Genomic DNA, 21,894 nt, shown 5'->3' with positions numbered 1-21,894 from the left:
ATGAGGTGGATTATAAATCAACATTTTCTTTTCAGATTACTTTTCAGATTTTAAAAGCCACCCCCACCGCATTGACCTTGTGTTGATGCTGAAATATTTGGTAACTCTGCTTTGATGTGAATCAAGCGGAAAAATGCCCTGCATAACTGGCTCTCCTGCACTTAATCGACACGTTTATACCACATTACTGAATAGTTAGGATTGGAGTTTAACCACAAGGCTATTAGTCTTACTTATGTAATCACGCATGGAATCTATTCTCATTCCATACATGACCAACTGCAAGGGGCATCCCAGTTACTTGATTCTACCTTGTGGCTTTGGAAAAAACAGTATGACTGCTCCCCACTCCCCCCCCCCTTTTTTTTTTTTTTTAAAAACAGTTCACACAAGTTTGAGGTTGCAAGACACAGGTCAAGGGGCAAATAATACATATAGAGGCATTCATGGTTGTGTTTTTAAAGAGACCTTATTGCATTAGATACAAATATATCATTAATGTTTAGAAGACATTAACAGTTATTTCATATACTCCCAAGATACGTATGGCACTTTAAATGCAAACTTGAATCATGTTTATATGTAATTACAGTCACAATGAGCAACATTCATGATGACACTAATTGATCTTAGGTCTTAAAACACAGTGAAATTGAGGCTATGTCTTACTTTACATACCTCGGAGATCCACCGCTGTAATGTCTCCCATGTTGCCACTCTATGCCGATGGGAGAGAGCTCTCCCGTCGACATAATGAAACCATCCTCAACTAGGGGCAGTAGCTAGATCAGCAGGAGAGTGTCTCCCGCCGACATAGCCCTGTCCGCACTGGCACTTGTTGGGGAAACGTATGTCAATTAGGGATGTGGTTTTTTCACACATGTAAAATTGATTCAATTAATTCTGTAGTGTAGACTTGCTGTGAATGGATGGAGCACAGATGGCATAAATTGAACCTGGGCAATACAGAAGTCACGTTGGTGGGAAGAGGAATGCGTTTTGAAATAGTAATTTGCACCATAACATCACCCTCCACCAAGCAAGGCTGCCAGCAGATTGTCAAACAATGCATAACAATAGGGTCCATCTGGACCTCTCAAACAACAATGGCTGGTAGAAATGCCTTTGGCCATTTGCTGTTGGCGAGGCCACAGCATTCAATGTTATCTCTGGCAAAGCACATTAATATAGATCTGAATAGCAAAGAGACGTCAGGGACGCTGAGGTGAGAGATTTCTCAATGCCCACATGAGGTATAAATTGCTTGGTTATGTGCCACTGCCATAAAGGATTTGATGTGTCATACTATAACAGGTTAACTGCCACAGAAGTCTGAAACACTCACTTTTTGGTAACCATTAATCTCAAGAAAATGGTACTTCTGTTTCAAACCAGTCCACATACACAGACCCAGTACGAGTAGAATGGCGTACTGTTAGGAAAGACAAATGCTGCAACGAATTTATGTTCAGAATTGTCAAATATATTAGTGCAGTCTTGTTCTTTGGCAGAGAAGCACAGTCTGAAGTGGATCTATGCCAATGTCTTAAAAAGAGTCTATCAATTAAACACAGAAATTAAGTTATTCCTGAGCATGGGGGTAGAGATTTACTGCCTGATTCTGATTAGAACAGTAGAAGCAATGAGTAAATGTATCTAGGACAGAGGTGGGCAAACTACGGCCCGCGGGCCACATGCGGCTCACGGGGCCCTCCTGCCCGGCCCCTGAGCTCCTACCCCAGGAGGCTAGCCCCCGGCCCCTCCCCTGGTGTTCCCTGTCCCCCGCAGCTTCAGCTCGCCCCGCCGCTGCCAGCTCCTGGGGCAGCGCTGCTGCAGAGCCCAGCCTGACCTGGTGCTCTGTGCAATGTGGTGCATGGCTGTAGCGCCGTTAGCCACCGGTGCTCCAGGCAGCGTGTTAAGGGGGCACAGAGCAGGGGGGGTTGGACAGAGAGCAGGGGAGTTCGGGGTAGTGGTCACGAGGCGGGGGTGTGGATAGGGGTTGGGGCGGTCAGAGGGCAGGAAACAGGGGGGTTGAATGGGGGCAGGGATCTGGGGGGGCAGGTTGGATGGGGCAGCAGGGGGCAGTCAGGGGCAGGGGTTCCAGGGGACAGGGAAAAGGGATGCTTGTTTGGAGCAGGGGTCCTGGGAGTGGGCCATCAGGAGGTGAGAAGGGGGGGGGGGGGGCACGCCCCCTCCCCTAACTGGCCCTCCATACAATTTCCAAAACCCGATGTGGCCCTCAGGCCAAAAAGTTTATCTTCCTAGATCAGGGGCGGGCAAAGGCCCATGAGGAAAGCAGAAATAGTTTGCTCAGGAAAACCAATGAAAAGGGTACAACTGGTTCCAGGAGTGTATACAAAAGTAATTTTATTATTTAAACGAACAAATGTGACAAATGTTCAAGGTATCTACTTAGGGGTGCAGGTTCTAAAATTTCTGTTTCTTGTTACATATATTTCATGGGCTTTGTTAAGGGTTTCAGTCAGCCAGTTATGGTGACAAATCATCAGACCTGCTTCTCTCACAGTAATTCCAGTTGGTGGGAATAGAGAGAAGATCATATCTCATAATAGTTAGGACTCATTAAATAGCCAACAGAGAAAAAAGTCCATGAAAAAAATTAAAACCTAAACAAAAATTGTACTAACCAACTGCTGAGGACATATTCTATTGTCCTATATAGAGCCTCAATGTCTCCAGGGACAGTTTTGCTAAATTAAGGGCTACAATATTTGGCTTTAAGAAATTTAGGTTTAGCAGAACCTCCACAATTCCACAGATTTTGCTTCATTCCCCCCTCCCCCATGTAGTTAAAAACAGTACACAATCAGCCTGAATGGGCCATTTAAGAACCACCATAGAACTTTGAAAATACTAACCTCCCACCTTCCCGAGAAGCTTCCTGAGATATTGCTTTGACAATGCAGGGTCATGTGATGATGTCACCTACTACCACCTTGGACACTGCTGGTATTTTTCCACTGGAAACAAAGGGTTCCCACCTTATGTAAATCCTACTTAAGGCTGGGAAGTTAGTCAATCTGGGGTCTTCTCCATTCCCGGCCCAAGAAGGAAGACTGCTGAAAGCGCCCAAAGAGACAAAGGAACTAAGCTGGGGAAAGGCAGGGGCTGAGTTCAGGCTGAGATAGGGGTGTAGCCTATGAAGGGAAATAACTGGAATTCTGAGCTGCAGAAACTCTGCAATCTGCCTAAAACAACATTTAGTAATTTAGTTTAATACTTTAGTGTATTAAGCCTAGTTTGCGTGTTTTGTTTTATTTGCTCAGTAATCTGCTTTGCTCTGTTTGCTATCCCTTAATCACTTAAAATTTACGTTCTGTAGTTAATAAACTTATTTCTTGTTATACAAAAACCCAGTTTGCGCACTTCACACTGAGGAAGGGGGCGAATTTCATGAGCTTACGCTATATGGATTTCTATACAGCGTAAAACAATATAATTTTGGGTTTACACTCCAGAGGTGAGTACACAGAAGTGCTGGCCATTCCCCTAGCTGAGCCCTCCCACAGACAGCTGATTGCAGACTCTGTGTGATTCCACAGTTGGGTGTGTCTCTACTTGTGAGTGTGCTGGAAAGGGGCTTGAGAGCTGGTCACAGCAGCACAGAGTGAGGGAAACCCAGGCTGGTGAGACAGGCAGGCTTAGTGGGATGCCAGCACATCTGGTGGCACCCCAAAAGGGGGGTCCAACCCATCGCACTTACCATGATTGAAAAATACACCATCCTCATTTGTCATATACTACGGTAACCTCTTTTCAACGGGGCCCGAGGAAAATCAGTTGTTTAATGAAGAAATCAAGAATCACACTTCAGGTCATGCCTTTAGGGTAGCTGTGAGTGAGGCACATTAGCATGTTTGTAATGATGCTAAAAAAATACTGACCTAGAGAGAGAAGAGTTAAACTGACAAGATCTGAAAATTGGAGAGAAAGATTTTCCTAGCAAAAGCAAGAACATTGTGCACCTGCATTTGAGGCTTACCTAAACCTGAGGCCTAATAAATGCTTGTTATAAACACAATAAAACTACATTAAAAAGAACCTGAAGTTGCAAAGTTAAACACTCAAAAGTTAAGGATCCTGTAGAAAAAAAACAGTATGTGATCACATGAATCAAGACTATCATAATGCATATGAATAATGGACTGAACTAATGTTCCATAGGCAACCTCAGTTCTTCCATTTCTTCATCTTTGGGTGTTTGACTTCGCAGCCATATGATGTTTTTAGCAAAGGCTCACCTTGGCATAATGTTTGTTTGCAAAGTTGCAGTTTAGAGCCAATGACACAAAAGTTATATTTATATTTGGCTCTTTGATACAACCACAACCAACTGTGAAAAAGGTAAGTGGATATTTAAATGGCAAGAAGTCACACTAGTCCATTCTTTGAAGAAAGAAATGTCCCACAAAGAGAGAGCATCAAACTGTGATTTGATTCTTTGGAACAGATTTCTTTTCAGAAACACCTTTATTTTTTCTAACAAAGGACCACAGTGCTGAACAACAAAAGATTGCAACATTCTGCCTCTAATTACCCTTGGAGAAAGGAAATAAAGCTGAACTCTTGCCAATCAGGTAAAACCACTACAACGCCCCAGGGGTTACCGTTTGTTATTGTCCAAGTTAAATACTAATTTATAATAGAAGCAGCAAAGAATCCTGTGGCACCTTATAGACTAACATCTGTTAGTCTATAAGGTGCCACAGGATTCTTTGCTGCTTCTACAGAACCAGACTAACACGGCTACCCCTCTGATACTATTTATAATAAATTACTTTGCAAAGAACCCTTTGAATTGCCACTATTTGTTTACATTTTCAGCTTGTAAGACTACTTAGGCTAAGTATCAGAGGGGTAGCCCTGTTAGTCTGGATCTGTAAAAGCAACAAAGAATCCTGTGGCACCTTATAGACTAACAGACGTTTTGCAGCATGAGCTTTCGTGGGTGAATACCCACTTCTTCGGATGCAAGTCTGAAGGCTAAAATATTCTGGCAAGATTACAGTGTTTAGGCTGATTTTAGAGATATCAAGTTTCCTTCTCAGATAACTTTTACAAATATATTTATTCTAATTTTACTATTACACAAAATACAAAAAATAAAATAAAAATGACAACACTATTTTAAACTCACGGAGTTCCAAACAAGAGTTATAAAAGGGATCTAAGATTCTTTGTTGCATAAACTAATAGGTATATGACATAATTGCCCATTGCATATTCTTGCATTTTCTTTGAAATCCTCTGGTACTGCTCATGGTCTATGACAAGATACTGGAATAGATGGCTACTACTCTGATTCGGTATGGCAATTCCTACATTCATCCATCTTACATCCTTGTAAACACAACTACTACTAAGAACACACACACCTACACTGCACAGAAGGAAAAGAAGTGATGTTGATTATCTGTAATGTGCTACTTCATTTCATTATCTGTCCAAATTTTATACAGTTGAGAAACTTTAAAATATTGATCTATATATAACCTGCAGGGAATAAGAAAATTCCAGCACGTGCTTGAAACAGAGTCAGGGCCATATCCAACTCTCTCATCCACATTGCACACGTCTGTCGTATATTGTGCAAATTGCTCTCCTAAACAAAACTGCATTAATGGCAACAGGATATTTACAAAGGGTTCAGATACAGACTATGCCATAGAGAGTCATAGTGAAAAGTGGGGGGAAAGATTTTTGCTTTAAAGTTTTGTAGAAAGGGGCATTTATTGAGGAATTTAATCTCACACTATTTCACCCTGGGAAGATTCCTTCTTCTTAGGATCAGTGGACCCAGTCCAAAAAGGTACTTAATCACTTATAACTTTTGGCATGAGTAGTTTCATTGACATCAGTGGGACTACTTATGTGCTTAAAATTATGTTCTTATAACCTTTGGAACAGCTTCTCATTCACAGCAAATCTTTACAACAAGACTAGATGTCTTGAATGTCTTTTAGCTCTACCTTAGCCAGATGCTATGGGCTTGCTGCAGGAATCACTATGGCCTGCATTAGTTGGGAGGTCAGAATACACTGGAGTGGCCATTTCCACCAATGAAATGAACAAGAATTCTGAGCCATTTTGAGGATGGAGCCTATTCCACTGCAAGTGAAATTGACTGGAATCTTTCCCTTGACTTTAACAGATCTGGAATATGGCCTTACGTTAGAGTACTTATGAGGATTAGATGGCAATCCTTGGAGTATTATATCTTTAGATTCCTACCAACTTTCTCTTTCAGGCTTCTGGAAAGGCTGGAGAAATGCTATTTTCAGATTTTTCAAATGCTGTGCCACACAAATGCATGCCTGAGAACAGATGGGGCTGTTACAATTTCTATTTATATGTAGCTCAGGGATACATGTTGCAAAATGAATCAAAAGAAGCTATTAACATGAGCATCAAGGCAGGAAGGATAGTCTGTAAGTGGAATTATTTATATTGAGCCTCACCACAAAAAATATCAATAAAGAGAAGGTGGAGCTGGGATCAGCACATCACTGAGAATATGGCTGACAGCAGCCAGAGAGAGGGTGGCAGCAGCATGCGCTGGGAGGAGATTTTGTAGCAGCTTCATGGCCTATTTCATTTAGCTTTTCTACTATTACAAAAACTTTATTTACAAAACCAAATATTGTTGCTTTGTCCACCCCCCAAAAAACCTGGTACCTCCAGCAGTCCCTCCCCAATAAACAGAGAAAGACTCAAAAATCACACACCAAGGACCTCCCTTTGCCAGGCTAATTGAGAAGGAGAGGGGGTCAAAAAAATTTTTTTTTTAAATCGGTTGCAACATGGGCTCATAGTATGGAAAAAGTTAAGAAACCTTGAGTCAGATTGTAAGTAGTCTCCTTATATGTATTTAAAGCAACAATCCCTTTATTCATGGCAAATGAATAATGTTACATCAAGTCACTGACACAAACAGCCTACATTTAAAGCACAGGCGTAAAGAAAAGTTAATTATTTGCACGCTATGCTGAAACACTGAGAAACCTGCCTGTGCGTAAAACAGCCTTCCCTTTGTCCTTTTTTTTCCTGTTAGGAACAAGTTAAGATAAATGTCAACTAAGATTTTATTTTTCTTACACAAGATAGGGATAAATTGGAAGCTGCCCCATCTATCCCCTTAACATCTTTAGGAGTCTGGCAGTAAATCCATACTGTCCTTAATGCACTAAAATGCTTCAACCAACCAGAGACCTTTTCTTACAAAGCTGATAATCCCTGCCTCTTTGGTACAACAGCAGGAGGAATGTTTTCTTATTAACAGAATAGACTGTAACAGCGGATGTTTGTTTTGGCCACAGTAGTTTGTTTGAAGGTTGAATGAACATCCACCCTGAACAAAATACTACTTAAATATACATATATTTATATCACAGGACAGACTAGCTCAGAAAGTGCCACACAAGCAATGAAATCAAGGACAGCAACCATTCATCAGGAATTTTTTGACAAAACAGTGGGTCACTGGAAAATGAAAATTCATCAACATTTGAACTTTTCCTGGGAACCTATGAGTGTCAACAAAACTTTCTCAAGTCCAGGATGGAGTTTCTGTTGGAGAGAAAGAAACCCATCTAGATTAGCCAATAATCTGGTCATGAGGACACTCACCTGGAAGACCTGGGTTCACCCCTTGATCTGCCTGATTCTGAGCTCCCAGATTAGTGCCCTAACCACTGGCTATTCTGGTTGAGCCTCTTTCTTGCAAATTTTTTTGAAAGGTTTAAATTTCTTCTGAAGGGAGAGGGGATGTGGGGAAGAAATATAAAGCTCAAAAATTCCCACCAGCTCTAAAAAAACATGGGGGGAGGGAGCCCAGTGGCTTGAACATTGGCCTGCTAAATCCAGGGTTGTGAGTTCAATCCTTGAGGAGGCCATTTAGAGAACTGGGGTAAAAATCTGTCTGAAGACTAGTCCTGCTTTGAGCAGAGGGTTAGACTAGATGACCTCCTGAGGTCCCTTCCAACCCTGATATTCTATGATTTCCACACCACATAGCTCAACCCAGTTAAAACTCTCTGGGTTGCAGAGGGTGTGAGTCCAGCAGCATTCAGTCCAAAGTCTTTAAGTAGGCAGTACTATTGCTTCCAACATATAGGACAGAGCTCACTGCATCCACAAACAACTTCCCAGTTGCTTTGTGGATGCAGTGAGCTCTGTCCTATATGTCCAGTTGCTTTGTGGGTAATGGGTGCTATAGTCCCAGCTACAGTTAATTATCTGCTTCACATTGTAGGGATGTTGTGAGGCTTACATAATCATTTTTATGAAGTGTTTTCAGATCTTGGATACAAGAAAATCCGAAACAGTATTTGAAACTGCCACTGACACATCAACGTGTTCCTTGACTGAATTAGCCAGGAAATACCAAGGAGGACTAAAGAGCACTAATGAGACCATTATTGGAACACTGCCTCTAGTTCTTATGTCCATGTTTCAAAAGGGGAGGTCTAGAAATTGCAAAGGGTTCAGAAAAGTGCTGTGATAGGGCACCTGCCCCACACTGGGCTCTAAGGGAGCCTCCTGGGAGGCTGCACAGGAGGCAGCCAATCAGAGAAGGGCTTCAAGGAGCAGCCAGCCACGGCAGGCCCATATAAGAAGGGCTGCAGAGCAGAGAAGCTTCAGTCACTCCCTGGAGCTTGAGGAGGGAGAATAACTGGCTGCCTTGCAGGCTGAAGGCAGCAAGCACCCTGGATAGAGCAGTGCTGCAGGCAGAGACCCAGGGGGGCTAAAGGCAGCTATAAGGATCTGCAGGCAGAGGCTCTCAGACCAGGGCAGAGGGTGCTGGGGCTGCGGGGAAGTGGCCCAGGGAACCTACTGAGAAGTCAGAGGGAGCACTGCAAGCAGCGGCCTCCTACAGGGTCCCTGGGCTGGCACCCAGAGTAGTGGGCAGGCCCAGGCCCCTCCATTTGCCACTGAGGAAGTGGCTAAGCAACAGACTACAGTCACCACTGAGAGAAGTGGCTGGATAGGGACTACAGAGACATCTCCTAGAAGCAGGGAGCACTAAGTGTGACATGGCTGGAGGGCTGTGTCACTGAAGAGGACATCATGGTACTTGGAGGGACGTGGGTTCAGAAGAAGTGACAGGTGGAGCACCACCAGAGCAAGGCATACTGGCTACCAGAGCTAATTCCCATATTGGCCACGAGGAGGCACTGGAGCGGTGAGTGGACCCAGTCCACAAGCTACAAGAACAATCCGAGGTCTGGAAAATCTGACTTACAGAGAGACTGCAGAAGGTTAATCTATTTAGTTCATCCAAGAAAAAGGCTAAAAAGTGACATGATCATGGCTTACAATTATTTACACAGGGAAGGTATTTGAGAGTAGATGGCTATTTAACAGAAAAAGGCATAATGAGATCCAATGTCTGGGAGCTAAATCTAGACCATTGGGCCCCACACTGTGGGGTGTGCCCCCCTGGGTGGCATAGAGGAACATTTTGGGAAGTGCACATCAGGGACCCGACCAGCCCCCACAGTGGGCGGGGAGGAAGCACCACCTAGCCCCGCTCTGCCCCTAAACCAGCTCTGACCCCAACCACAGCCCAGCTCTGCCCTCATTCCCTCTCCACCCCCAAGTCAGCTCCACCTCTAGCCCCAGCTCCTCCCCCATCCGCCGTTCTGCTCCCAGCTCTGCCTTCAGCCCAAGCTCCTCTGCTGAGTCAACAACTGTGCAATAATGGAGTGGGGGTACAGACAGGAAAAGTTTGGGCCCCACTGATCTAAACAGACTGACTGGAAATAAGGTCAACATTTTTCAGTGTAATTACCCATTGGAACAGCTTACCTAGGAATGGGACGGGTGGATTCTCCAACACTTGCTGTCTCAATTCATGATTAGTGTATCTTTTCAAAAGTTATCTATTGATCAAACAGAAGTTATTGGGCGAGGCTGTCTGGTCTGTTTTATACAGAAGGTCTGACTAGACAATTACTATTACTTCTAGACTTAAACTATGATCACAAAAAAAAAAAAATAATACAGACTATGTACTGTAGTTCCATGGCCCCCACCCACCTCAATTTCCCTTTCAGCAGGGCCCCTTTTCAAACTCACAAAAGTTCCAGTTACCTTTTTCAGCCCAGAATCCCTTAATTCATTCTTCACCAAACTGGCAACAGAGTATGTCCTAAACAGAACTCATAGAAGTCCTGTCTTTCATCGGTTCCAGGCTCAGCACAGCCTCTTCTCTAGTTTACTGCCATGCCTCTGGCCTCTCCCAATCTCAACCACACCCCTCTCCTTACAACTTTCTGCTTCCTTTTATGTTAAAAATACATTATTCCCCTCAGGTGGGGCTCATTTTGAAATCAGAGCTGGCTTTGCCCCAGCCTCTCCAGCCCAGGAGCAAGCCACCCTGTTGCAGATACCATAAGTAGGCGATATGAAAATTGGGTCTGTCTTTCTTTCTTTCAACTTAACCATCTGAAACGCATTGCTTGTCTTCTGAAGAGAGCGCGTTGCTCCAATTTCTGTAGCAATTACTTTAAAACAAAACAAAAAACCCCAACCATGTTGCTTCCAGACTTCCCTAAGGTCGATTCAAGTTTAGAAACTGAATCCAGTAGAAATGGCTAGTAATAGAAATAACCTGAATAAGTCAGTTTAAAAAACACCTCTTGACTTGAATAATTAACTTCAAATTGACAATGGCAGGAAAAATACACACATTTAAATTAATATGTATACATACAAGTCACACGTGCATTTTACCTTATACATTCTTCCCTGAGATTTATTTACCAGTGGAAGCTTAGCATGGAGCTGCATCTGATTTTCAGTGATATCCTGGGTTTACCCAGTTTCATAACTGATCTGACTGCTGTGAAACAAGGAAGTCACCTGATATTCCAAGGTGACAACAAGTTACTCAGTCCAGGTAAGACTATAGAAGACTCCAGGCTGCCAAGACTTTGCTCTGACCAAGAAGTTTCATAGCTTCATGATAGTTAAATATTTTAATGGGCTCTTTTCTCTCTCTAAGTATTTAGCCAATTATGTTAAAACAAAAACAGACCAAAAAAGAACCTCACATGTGCTAGTTTTCCACAGTGAATTTCACTGTGATGGCGTATAAATGATTTGTTGGCTCCTTGGCTGAGAGAGTATCTCCAGGCTGCCTCTTTTTTCTGAGCTACTGCGGGCACATGGCAGGAAACTTGCTCATCTGTGGTAGAGAAAAGACTAATGATGAGACCACCTCACCTTGCCACAAAAATGAATCTTTACTTATGGATGGTCTAATTGGCCAGCTAAAGAAGAGAAAGTTCCTTGGTGGCAGGACTTTTGTTTGTTTGTTTTTGCCTCAATACCAACTTCGCAAACTGAGCCTGTGTGTTCCTTAAATGTGTATTTTCTCTGTATCCTGAGGGGCCACATACAGAAGGAACATTGCTTTAAAGCTTGTGCAATTCACACCTTCAGCCAGTGTGGGGGAGACACTGCAGCGGCAGCTGGTGCAGAGGTATGAAAAGTCTGGGGGGCAGGAGGCAACCTAAGGTTGAGGGAGCAACTGTCCCCCCTGCCAGATAGCAAATGATGTCCCTGTTGAGTTCAAAGCTTCACAGTCAGAATATCAGCAATATATGAAGAGAGAGATTAACCGAGATCTTGGCAATGCCAAGAAACAGTCAAATGAAAACACCAAATTTCTGCAATGAACATAGACAGAGAAAGCTCCATCTTCCATTCCAGTACGCTGTAATTTGAAGAGATATCTTAAGATATCTCCACAGAATATGCCAGATCAGATAATCATTGGTAATTCCTTAACATACTGTGTACTCTAATCTTAACCATACATGTTGTCATCACATGCTGAATCCAACCTTCCAGTTGTCTTTCCATCCTATGGGCCATTTATGGAGGTATATGTGAATTTATTTGCCTTCTTGCAACTGAGAGCACTGAGTCATCATGACTCCAAACACTTTGCAATAGATATAAATAATATCAAGGCAAAGGGATTCATACTTTATTTCCCCTTAACAATAGATCATTGTGGAAGTTTTCATTGCCACAGAAACAACTGATTCTAACAGTAAACGAATGAAGACATTACAGAGAATTCTTATGGGCAGGATAATTATTACCAGGTCTTGGCTAGCATGTGCATTTTTATGATAGCAATTTAGGATTCATCGTTATACCATTTGATATCCATTCTAACAGACTTAATTTAAACAATATATAATTCCAAGTCCTCACCCTCCTTTTTTTAAAATTTCTGGCTCAGAGTCATAATGAAGCTCTTGACTCATCTTGGCAGTTTTTAAGACTTTGGCGTTAAGGATCAAGACTTCCATTTTGGTATTACTGTGCTGTCTTTTCAAAGGTTACACTATTGACTTCTTGACAAGTATAAATTTTCAAGCAGCAAGTCATTCTGAGCGTGAGAACTGAAAACAAAAAATACTCAGACAGACACACACACACAAAATACAGGTTGAAAAAGATACTGTTGCAATATAACAGATTCTAAATAAATTTGAATCCAATCTGTTTTCCATATAACATTCTGGGATATATTAACGTGTCTTGGCAAAAGTGATCCATCAAAACAGTGTACAGCAGATACTTTGCCAGGGCAGAAGTTATGCAAGTACACCACTTTCAGCTTGCAGGCTGTGCAGCTGCAAGCACTAATTGTATAATAATTAGATACAAACATTCAAACTCTAGGCCCCGATCCTACAAAGACGCATGCACATGCTTAACTTTACACACTGAATAGTTCCATTGAAATCCATGGGACTGTTTGTGTACATGTGTGTAGACGTGTGTAGCTGGATCAGCGCATTTCTTGTGCTCACATCAGAGTTTTTGGCAATGTTCTGTCCAGTGTATTTTTAAACCCCTCATGGATGACCAGCAATGTAAATGTTTTGCGGAGGACTTCCTGCCCTGGATGGGTGGTTAGTGATAGGTATAAAGAAAGGAAAAACAAACAAACAAACAGGTATCAACCACTCCAGTTGCTGCAGGTGGCAGGAGAAGCTGGCAAGCATTTCTTATGGCAGCAGACACTTTGTACCAAAGAGACCGAGTTTTATAACACTAAAGTCATTAACTCACATATGAGAGCTAGAAATAACTCTGCAAAATAATCTCTATCGTAAAAGAAGAAAAAGAGGACTTGGGGCAGAATGGCTCAACTTACTGGAGACTAATAGGAAAACAGACTGAATAGGTTCAAGAGTTTCCTGCTAGTGATACATGAGCAAAAGTGTTCCAAGGAAAGAGGTGGAATATTAATCACATGGGACATTTAAAACTAGACTGGAGAAAGCATTCAAAAATACAGTACAGGGACAATTCTGGTAGGAAGATGGACTAGATCACTTGATTTCCTTTCAAGTTTCTATTACTCTGACAATGGGTAGCTTGCAGGAAAGGAATGAGACCAGGAAAGTAAAAGCTGTGATTAGTCATATTAACATCTATTGCTGTATAAAGGGAGTGAACATTTTCCCCACCGCCACTCGTGCCAATTCCCCCTTTGGCAGCAACACATGATCATGGCTGCAAATAAGCACAAGAAAGCAGAGAGAGAAGGAATTTCACTTTAACAAACTAACTCCATTCATGATTTCTGTGGGCTAGTAACCCTTCAGTTGCCAGCTAAGAATGGCTCTTCTTTTTCCCCCAAGAGTACTATGGATATTCTCTTTTCAGTCCCTTCCCCTTTAATGCATGTAAACTCCCAAAATGATTATATATGTCATGACCAACTGGTACTTCCAAGTGCTGTGCCCTGCAGGCCCATCCCCCAGAGGAGAATGTATACTCCCAATGAATGGCTCCTAATCGTGTTTCAGCTTGTGCATGTGTGGCAGAGCTGAAAAGGCCCTATCACGTTTCTGAAAAACTGCAGCTATCCCTGAGCAAGAACAGTATAAAAATAGCATGTACTTGAATGAGTGCATCAGGTATACTCACTTGGGACACTAAACAAGAGATGGAAGGAATACTGTACAGGATCATTTAACAGTTCCAAACAAACAATTACACCTCTACCTCGATATAACGCTGTCCTTGGGAGCCCCAAAAAAACTTATTGCGTTATAGGTGAAACCATGTTATATTGAACTTGTTTTGATCCATCAGAGTGCGTAGCCCCCTCCCCCCGGAGCACTGCTTTACTGTGTTATATCCAAATTCGTGTTATATCGGGTGGCGTTATATCGAGCTAGCGGTGTATTATGAAAACAAAATAGAAAGCTGTGGGTCAGTGTGAAACATAAATAGAAGACAGTAAAAGTGACAGACAACCTGATACACCAGGGATAGGCAACCTATGGCACGTGATTTTCAGTGGCACTCACACTGCCCGGATCTTGGCCACCAGTCCGAGGGGCTCTGCATTTTAATTTAATTTTAAATGAAGCTTCTTAAACATTTTAAAAACCTTATTTACTTTACATACAACAATAGTTTAGTTATATATTGTAGACTTATAGAAAGAGACCTTCTAAAAATGTTAAACTGTATTACTGGCATGCAAAACCTTAAATTAGAGTGAATAAATGAAGGCTCGGCACACCACTTCTCAAAGGTTACCGACCCCTGTGATACAATGTCACTCAGAGTATAATGAGTTGCCTAGAGATAATGGCTGTAATTACAGGGAAAGAGCTAGAGGTACCAAGGACAGCACTAGTTGAACTATAGATTGAGAGGGAAGAGTTATGGTGAGAAGCCCAGAATGGACTAGGAGAGCTGAAAGTGAGGACTCAAAACAGCCCAGGAGGAGGCTAGTGTGAAGCATACATGAGAGTATTTAGTTCAGAGGGGCTGAGGACAGTGCACAGACAGGCCCCGAAGAGTAGTCTGCATCAGAGAGAAACCAGGTAGGGAAGAGGAACCTTGGAAAGGACAGGAGAGCTGTAGAGAGTCGCAAGCACGCTGAGAAGTGGGAGTTACTGGAGTTTTTACAAGACAAAGCCTTCAAAATAACCAAGGGAGCTCAGAAATGGAATAACCCTGACTACAGAACAAACAATAGTTTTAACCCCTTGTTTGTCATAAATTGCTGAACCTCATGTTACTGAAGACAAATGTTCCATTCCTATCAATCACTGGGTTAGCTCTCCGAATAAAAGCAATAACTAAAATGACAGCATCTTTTCACAGAAAATAATCAATGTGGCTTTGCCAGGAAAAAAAAAAAAAAAGACACCTCCTTTTCGAGTTCCAGCAGAACCAAGTTAGATTTCCAATTGTCCAAACATGCTTTGGGGACTTTAGGCAGAGCATGAAGACCACAATGAGATCACTGAGCACTCTTGGTTTTTATGTTTGACCCCCCCAGGCATTTGAGATATTCCAGGCCATCAGCCCAGGAAATTATGGGTAATTATAGGTCACCACACACCAATCTTCTGTGTACCACAGGGTTCCAGAAGGATAAGATTACTATGGAATTGCAAAATAGGCCTTTTTAAAAATTAAAAATATAAATATGTGAGGGAAATCTCAAAAGGATCCATCCCTTTAATCCAGGCATAAGGTCAGTGTCATTTTCTACTCCATTCTCCCTTTGCCTGCTTTTATTTTGGAGCAGGGAGGAGGGGATGAACTCTGATCTCTTTCCTTACACAAAGTTACTGAAGGATTGCTCATCAGTAATAGGCCATTGTCAAAAAGTGTCTCGTCTACTCTCCTCCACTAACCCATCCAACTTGTCCCAGTGACACCATCCCATCTCATGAGCTCCCCCTCATGCCCACCCTCATCTGCACCCTTACTCTTCTCCATAACCTCTCACTCTCCTTTGGCTCTTTCCCCTTACAATACAAGCAAAATTTAGTCTTTTCCACTTTAACACCCCCCCCCAAAACAAAAATACACACCCCTCACCCTACTTGCCTCTCCAACTACCATCCCATCTACCTTCTCTCTTTCATCTCTAAGCTCATTAAACATGCTGTTTAGGGTCACTATCTGGAATTTCTCTTCCTCCAATTCCATCTAAGACCTTCTCTAATTTACCACTGAAACCACTCTTGCCAAAGTCAGTAATGGCATTTTCCTTGCCAAACCTCAGAGCCAGTATTATGTCCTCATCCTGCTTGACATGTCAACATCTGTGATACAGTCAACCATACTCCTCTCTTGAAATCTTGTCCTTACTCAGCTTCTGCATTTCTGATTTCTCTTGGTTCTCCCTCTTACCTCTTATTGCTCTTTCAGTGTCCTCTTTGGAGGATGCTCCTTACCACCCTATCCAACTTTCTACACAGAGTTCTGTCCCTGGTCCCCATATTTTCTCTCTCTGCACCTTATCTCTGGGTATTTACACCCAGAAACACAAATTAAACTCACCGACCGAAAGAGCTACCTCTCTTCTCCAGACCTGTCCCCTTCAGTCCAAACCAAAACCTGCCTCTCTGACACCGTCTCATGAATGTCTAATTATCAGCACAGGCTCAATACAGCCAAAAATAGAGCTCGTAATCTTTCCCTTCCCAAACCCTTCCCTCTACCTCCTTTCTCAATAACCATGGAGAATAATCTCCATCCTGCCTGTCACTCAGGTCTGCCACCTTGATTCAGACCTGTCCTGGTCCTCACATCCAGCCTAAGTTTTCCTGATTCCTTCTGCATCACATTTAAGATACAGCCTTTCCTATCCACCCACATAGCTAAAACTCTCGTCCATGCTCTTATCTTGTGTCTCAACTGCTGCAACATCCTTCTTTTCTGGCTTTGACAAATGCAATTTTGCCTCAGTCATATCCATTCAGAATGCTGCTACAAAGATCATTCTCCTAGCTCATGACTTTAACCATGTCACCTCTCTTTGCATCCATTCATTGGTTCTTTCCTCTCTATCGCATCAAACATAAGCTACTTATCTTCAGTTTCAAAGCCCTTCGCAGCCTATTCCCACCCTACCTATCATCTCTTATTCTTTACGGAGATGTGGATGCCTGTGCCCAATCAGCCCATGATGTTAATTTTTCAATCAAACACTTTTGTGCTTTGTCCTATGCTGGTCCACACACCTAAAGGGTCCAAACACAAAAATTGAGACTTTACTTTTAAACAAAGTTTCAAGTAGCATATTTATGTGTTTGAAAATAATGACTTATGCATTTACAAAACCCTGTTGCCAAACAATGCTTCAGTTATCTACAACACATGCAGAATTGCAAGTTGAAACATGTGCAAAATCATTGAAAGCTGCCCGAGGAACTACTTTTATGACTGCATCCAAAGGGGGCATAGCCAATTTCAAATTATGCATGCTGTGAAAGTGTTTTGCCCTCTCCAACTTCTAAAAAGCAAGGAAATTAAAACACAAATACCAAATAAATAAATAAATAAAATCATTAATGCAACACCACGTTTATGATTTTACACCAACTTAAGTTTGGAAATCCTAAGTTATGATCCAGATTCTGCTTTCTGTTAAATCAATGTAAATTCACAGCAATTCCTTTTGAGTTACTCCTATGTAACTCAGCAGAATTTGGCCCATTGTTCTAATCCCAATCAGAATTCCACAACACTGCATATATACACATTAAGGCATTATAATTAACACTAGACACAGCCACAGAAAAATACAACTTTTTACTGTGGACCGGTTACAGTTGCTTTGGGAACCATTACTTTGAATTTCCATTTGAGTATAAAAATCTATGCTCTAATGGTACATTAACAGTTACTTGCATTTAATAATATATTTTTTCCCCAAGAACAAGGATGAAAAAATTAGTCCCTGCTTCATGTTAAAGCAGATCCTATTCCAAATATCTGTGCAAAACCAAAAAATCCCAGTCTCATTCAGCCACCAACAGCTTAAGAATTGGCTTTTTCATTTCCCTTTTCCCCAGGGAAACAGCAGAGATGAATGGCGCTATTCATCTGAACATCTGAACGGTCAAGAAAAAAGTTACACAGCAAATTTTGTTTACAAATACAGAGCAGGCAAATGTGCTTTTCTTGGTTAGTCAAGCATATTTTAATTACATTTTGAGCAATAGGAAAATGGGGAGGGTAGAAAAGAGAACAGAGTTGATACTTTGCTTCATTACTACGGAGCAGGACAGCGAATGAAGCTTCCATGGAGATGCTTCCATAGCAGCTGCAGAGGGATAGGTCCTTGAATGATAGGGGTGTGTTAGGAATAAAACACCAAATGGCTACAAAACCCCTTCCACAGGAAGACCCAACAAGATAGCTTGTTTGGCAGCATGAACCTCTCCATTTCAGAGCTATCTATCTGCAGTGTTGCCAACTCTCATGATATTTGTTGCATCTCTTGAAGCCTCTGCTCCTGGAATCACCTGATTAGGTCAGAAAGTCAGTTCTCATTTTAAAAATATTTCTAGCCCTCATGTTTACAGAGAAAAGCTTGAAAATGTGACCCAAGTGCATCTTAAAGTCTCAGAAACTAAAAGACAACACACAAAGAAACTGATATTTTATCATTTTTAAATCTCTTAATTTTAAAGCCAATATCACGACTTTTTGAGCCCTGACTCATTTTTGAATCCTTGGGGTTGGCAATCCTGCTACAGTAACACACACCTAATGGTATTCCCCTCCCCTGCTAGTTTATTGTAGGTCCCTGACATTAGCAAGAAGCTGGGGGGGAAGGAAAGAAAAAGAAAACAATGCTCTTGGGTGGTGCTGTCCATAGCCAGCTCCAGGGGAAGGCATAGGCACTGATTGCATTAAAGGATTGTTGGATTTAAAGACAATGGGTGAAATCCTGGCCCTGTTGGAGTCAATAGGACTTTTGCCATTGACTTCAGTGGAGCCAGGATTTCTCCCCAATATGCCTTGACTCATTGATTCAGAAACTCACACTGCTAAAACATTGTAATTGACTCCCCCAGAGCAGACTAATGATCCATCTCCTGACTTGAAGAGCAGACAATACTAGCTGCTTGCACAGTCTTCACGGCGGTACATCTTATCATAGCACGGCTGCAGGAGGGATGTCAGGGTAAAATGTGGTAGAGACTTTGTCTTTTGTTCATCTCCCTACCTAAATGTCACTGCTGAGTCACTAATAAAGACTACATAGTAATGATACTGCTGTCTCTTTATTCCTCTAGCAGGTGCATCCTGTCAGCCAGGACGGCCCTCCAAGCTCCCCTAAGTGCTTTTGTACATTGCTTTCATATGAGCATGGCAGCAACTGTATGTCACAGTGTACAGCCAAGCATACAGCCCCTTCTAATTGCCGCTGCTATGATTTAATAAAGGGCAAAGACAGATCCAGTGCAGAGTCAATGTTTTAAACCAAACAGGGGGGTGGCGTGGCGGGCAGGGGGAGAAGAAGAGCAGAAGTACAAGCAAAGAGCCAGGATTCCGAGGCAGTGTAGGGTAGTGACAGAGAGAGGGAACACGGATCTGTAATCACTATGCACAGGCATGTATAACAGAAAGCTATCACAAGTAGTATAGGGTGCTTCAGCACAAAGGGGGCAGATATTATGAATTTCTCTATGTCTTGGTGTGTTGTGAAGTATTAACTCAAATACCTCATGTTTTAGTCACTGGAGAAGGGTAGACAGGTTATAGCAATACTACTACTTATCACTTATCAGACTTTTACACATTCACAGCATTGTGCAAATATTGACTAATTTTTACAACTCTGCTATATGATAAATGGGTACCAATATCTTCATTTCATAGATGGGAAATCGAGACAGGAAGCTTAAGTGATTTGCTCAAGGCTACCGATTGAGTGACAGGTAGAGCGCCAAGTATGAACTCAGGGTTTTCCTACTCTCAGCCCTGTGCTCATTCTGCAGAGCAGGCTGCTTGGGAGTTCATATCATTATCCTGCATGAGTTGAATTAAAGTTATTTCTTGTTCCACTTTTGCACAGAGTGGTTAGTGAGTCATCACACATGGATTTACAGCTGATACCCACTATGTGAGCATTTTCATCTGCCAAAATTTTTCTTTTCATCATCTCTATGTTATAAGAAAATTTACTTTGTTATTTATGATTTGCAATATGTATCCACAATCCCCAATAAGGGTTCCAGATGCATTATGCTAGGCTATATACAAAGGTAGACACTTCCTCCCGACAACAGCTTACAGTCTAAAACACTCAAGAAACTCTAAGAAATCCTGAAAATAGTGCTTGCATGCATGCATTTATGCTGATTTCTCCACTTATTCTATCCCCTTTGCATCTCAGCATACTGAACTGTAATGTTTCACTGCCATCTATTGGCTGGAATGTACATGCCCATTGACTAAGCTAGTTGGGCATTCTCCTTTAGCTCAAGTGGGAGAGAAAGTGGTTTGGGATAGAAGAGTTGAAAGTTCTATTCCCCATGCCACATAGATGATTCAGGTGACAACTGCAGTATCTAAGAATTCAACTTGTGCAGCCACAGATCAGAACATTAGATAAATAGTCTGCCTGTACCATTCTCAGAAGACCAGTCAAATCATCTAATTTGAATTTATATTATTTTCTTGTTGCTTGTATAGGTTGTCACTTCCTGGCTGGAATATCACTCATGCTGGAATATCACTCAGCAGAAAGCCGCAAAAGGAGTGACATTCTGAATTAAATAACCAACCTGGGATGTCACTAATGGGATCGTCATGATATTATTTATTTAACATAAGAATGTTATAGGATACTAGGGACCTTTCACTCGTGATAGCTCTCGTGGTCTGTTCTTTTAGTCCAGTCCTGGAAGGAAAGAAGCTTTTTTTCTGACCAATCATACAATAATAATGCTTCACAATTCAATTACCAGCTCTTCGTTGCACAGCTGTTTAAGTAACCTGCAGGACCCTTACCATTCTAAAGCCGTTGTCTACAGTGACACCTGTTGCCAAGGTCAGGGCTAACCAACTACAGGTCTCCTTTCTCTACCAAGTGGTGCTGATGAATTATAACAATAGTCACTTGTAACCTCAGACAGTTTTGCTATGTAAGCCAGAAGATACTGAGGAACAGTCATTCCTCTTCCACTCTTGGTCTCAGTCCCTCTCCTAGCTACATTTGTTAGCAATGTTAATTCTGTGCCACCAATGTGTAAATGGGACAGATGCACAACTCAGGCAGTGGGCAAGAGGGGACATAAGAGCAGTGTGGTTAGGATCTCTCAGGGTACGTCTACACTACGGGACTATTCCGAATTTGCATAAACCGGTTTTGTAAAACAGATTTTATAAAATCGAGTGCGCGCGGCCACACTAAACACATTAAATCGGTGGTGTGCGTCCATGGTCCGAGGATAGCGTCGATTTCTGGAGCGTTGCACTGTGGGTAGCTATCCCGTAGCTATCCCATAGATCCCGCAGCCTCCCCCGCCCCTTGGCATTTCCGGGTTGAGATCCCAGTGCCTGATGGGGCAATAATCATTGTCGCGGGTGGTTCTGGGTAAATGTCGTCAGTCACTCCTTCCTCTGGGAAAGCAACGGCAGACAAGCATTTCGCGGCTTTTTTCCCTGGATTGCCCTGGCAGATGCCATAGCATGGCAATCATGGAGCCTGTTTTGCTTTTTGTGACTGTCACCGTATGTGTACTAGATGCCGCTGACAGAGGCGATTCAGCAGCGCTACACAGCAGCATGCTTTTGCTTTTGCATGACAGCAGAGATGGTTATCAGCCATACTGTACCATCTACCATACCATAAATTGGTAATAAGATGGGCATGGCTACCAGTCCTTTTGCACTGTTCCATTTGCTGCTGTCATAAGTGCCCCTGGCTGCTCTTAGCCAGGGGCGCAAAAGCCAAAATTGGGAATGACTCCCTGAGTCAATCCCTCCTTTTTGGTATCTAAAAATAGAATCAGTCCTGCCTAGAATATGGGCAAGTGTACTAGAGAACCGCTGTATCAGAGAACCAGAGAG

At 42.3% G+C, this 21,894-nt stretch overlaps 1 protein-coding gene across 4 annotated transcripts in view; it reads right to left on the bottom strand.

The window, feature by feature from the left end:
• Positions 1-21,894, bottom strand: part of GHR (growth hormone receptor) — a 188,727-nt gene that overhangs the window by 104,617 nt on the left and 62,216 nt on the right. Inside the window, exon 1 of one of the 4 annotated variants that reach the window (XM_039545027.1) lies at positions 9,829-9,846. The exons of the other annotated variants lie outside the window; for them this stretch is intronic. The gene's annotated coding sequence lies outside the window, so the exon portion shown is untranslated. Of the gene's footprint in view, positions 1-9,828; positions 9,847-21,894 lie in introns of those variants that run through there. 4 annotated transcript variants of the gene reach the window in all.

The sequence above is a fragment of the Mauremys reevesii genome, linkage group 6 (genome assembly GCF_016161935.1).
Source record: "Mauremys reevesii isolate NIE-2019 linkage group 6, ASM1616193v1, whole genome shotgun sequence".
Classification (NCBI taxonomy): domain Eukaryota; kingdom Metazoa; phylum Chordata; order Testudines; family Geoemydidae; genus Mauremys; species Mauremys reevesii.
The sequence above is the reverse complement of the archived record's forward strand: the minus strand, read 5'-3'. Positions and strand labels throughout refer to the sequence as shown.